We start from the raw sequence: 2,500 nt of genomic DNA, 5'->3' as shown, positions 1-2,500 counted from the left end.
CCAGGAGAGGGTCTGTGATGGCTTTGAGGTGTGCCAGGAGCAGGCGCTCAAAAGACTTCATTACCACAGATGTAAGGGCGACCGGTCTGTAATCATTTAGTCCTGTTGGCCTTAGCTTTTTGGGCACAGCGATGATGGTGGAGGACTTGAGACAGGCTGGTACATGGCATGTCTCCAGGGAGGTGTTAAAGATGTTGGTGAACACCGGAGACAGCTGGCCAGCGCAGTGCCTGAGGGTGGCTGGAGAGACAGAGTCCGGCCCGGCTGCTTTGCGTGGATTCTGCCTCTTGAAAAGCCCATTAACTTCTCCCTCCTGAAAGGAGAGAGTCGTTTCTGTAGTATGGGTGGGGGATGGGGCCTCTTGGGTGGGAAGGGGTGGTTCAGGACAGTCCAATTGTCTTTAAAATCTACGGTAGAACTCGTTCAGGTCGTTGGCTAGGCGGGAGTCGTTAGTGGTGTGGAGCGCTCTGGGTTTGTAGTTGGTGATGTGCCTGAGCCCTTTGGCAGACAGAAGCAGCGTCGTTAGTAGAGAACTGGTGTTTTAGTGTCTCTGAGTACAGTCGTTTAGCCTCTCTCACCGCTTTGCTAAACCTGTTCTTCGACTCCTTGAATCTGTCTCTATCCCCACTCCTAAACGCTTCCTCCTTCTCCAACCTCAACCTTTTGAGCTTTGCTGAGAACCAGGGCTTGTTGTTGTTAAAGTTCACCCTGGTACGTGTTGGGATACAGCAGTCCTCACAGAAGCTGATGTACACAGCCTCTGTGAGTTCATCCAGACTATTGGTAGCAGTCGTGAACATATCCCAGTCAGTACAGTCTAAGCACGCCCGCAAATCTTCCACAGCCTCACTGGTCCACTGTTTAGATGTCCTCACAGCAGGTTTACAGAGTTTTAGTTGCTGCCTGTATGCACGAATCAGGTGGACCAAGGGAGTTCTGTGCGAGCCGAACAGCCCCGTGACCCACAAGAGAAACATCCCCGCCAAATTCGAGCGTTTGACGGGGTCTATCCGTGAAAAAATATTCACGTTTTTGAGTGCACATGCATTTCTGCTGCAAATGCCTCTGGAAGTTTCATGCCGTTCGTATGCCAATTGTGGCAACACGAAAATGACCCGTTTTCCCATTCCGAGGGATTTCTGTGCGACCCTAACAGCCCCGTGAGCCACAAGAGACACATCCCCGCCAATTTCTAGCGTTTCACGGGGTCTATCCGTGAAAAATATAGACGTTTTTGAGTGCACATGCATTTCTGCTGCAGATGCCTCTGGAAGTTTCATGCCGTTCGTACGCAATGTGGCAACACGAAAATGACCCCTTTTCCCATTCCGAGGGATTTCTGTGCGACCCTAACTAACAGCGCCCGTGAGCCACAAGAGAGACATCCCCGCCAATTTATAGCGTTTCACGGGGTCTATCCGTGAAAAATATAGACGTTTTTGAGTGCACATGCATTCCTGCTGCAAATGCCTCTGGAAGTTTCATGCCGTTCCTATGCAATGTGGCCACACAAAAATGACCCGTTTTCCCATTCCGAGGCATTTCTGTGCGACCCTAACAGCCCCGTGAGCCACAAGAGAGACATCCCCGCCAACTTCTAGCGTTTGACGGGGTCTATGCGTGAAAAATATTAAAATTTTTGAGTGCACGTGCCTTTCTGCTGCAAATGCCTCTGGAAGTTTCATGGCGTTCCTATGCAATGTGGCAACACGAAAATGACCCCTTTTCCCATTCCGAGGGAGTTCTGTGCCACCCTAACAGCCCCGTGAGCCACAAGAGACACATCCCCGCCAATTTCTAGCGTTTCACGGGGTCTATCCGTGAAACATATAGAAGTTTTTGAGTGCACATGCATTCCTGCTGCAAATGCCTCTGTAAGTTTCATGCGGTTCGTACGCAATGTGGCAACACGAAAATGACCCGTTTTCCCATTCCCAGGGATTTCTGTGCGACCCGAACAGCCCCGTGAGCCACAAGAGACACATCCCCGCCAATTTCTAGCGTTTCACGGGGTCTATCCGTGAAAAATATCAATTTTTTTTTGACTGCACATGCATTTCTGCTGCAAATGCCTCTGGAAGTTGCATGCGGTTCGCATGCAATGTGGAGACACGAAAATGACCCGTTTTCCCATTCCGAGGGATTTCTGTGCCACCCTAACAGCCCCGTGAGCCACAAGAGAGACATCCCCGCCAATTTCTAGCGTATCACGGGGTCTATCCGTGAGAAATATTCACTTTTTTGAGTGCACATGCATTCCTGCTGCAAATGCCTCTGGAAGTTTCATGCGGTTCGTATGCAATGTGGCGACACGAAAATGACCCGTTTTCCCATTCCGAGGGATTTCTGTGCCACCCTAACAGCCCCGTGAGCCACAAGAGAGACATCCCCGCCCACTTCTAGCGTTTCACGGGGTCTCTCCGTGAAAAATATCACATTTTTTGAGTGCACATGCATTCCTGCTGCAAATGCCTCTGGAAGTTTCATGCGGTTCGCATGC

Source organism: Petromyzon marinus, unplaced genomic scaffold (genome assembly GCF_048934315.1).
Source record: "Petromyzon marinus isolate PM22_M1 ecotype Great Lakes invasive population unplaced genomic scaffold, UKy_Petmar_22M1.pri1.0 PM_G_Scaffold_90, whole genome shotgun sequence".
Taxonomy (NCBI): domain Eukaryota; kingdom Metazoa; phylum Chordata; class Hyperoartia; order Petromyzontiformes; family Petromyzontidae; genus Petromyzon; species Petromyzon marinus.
Note: the sequence above shows the minus strand (reverse complement) of the source record.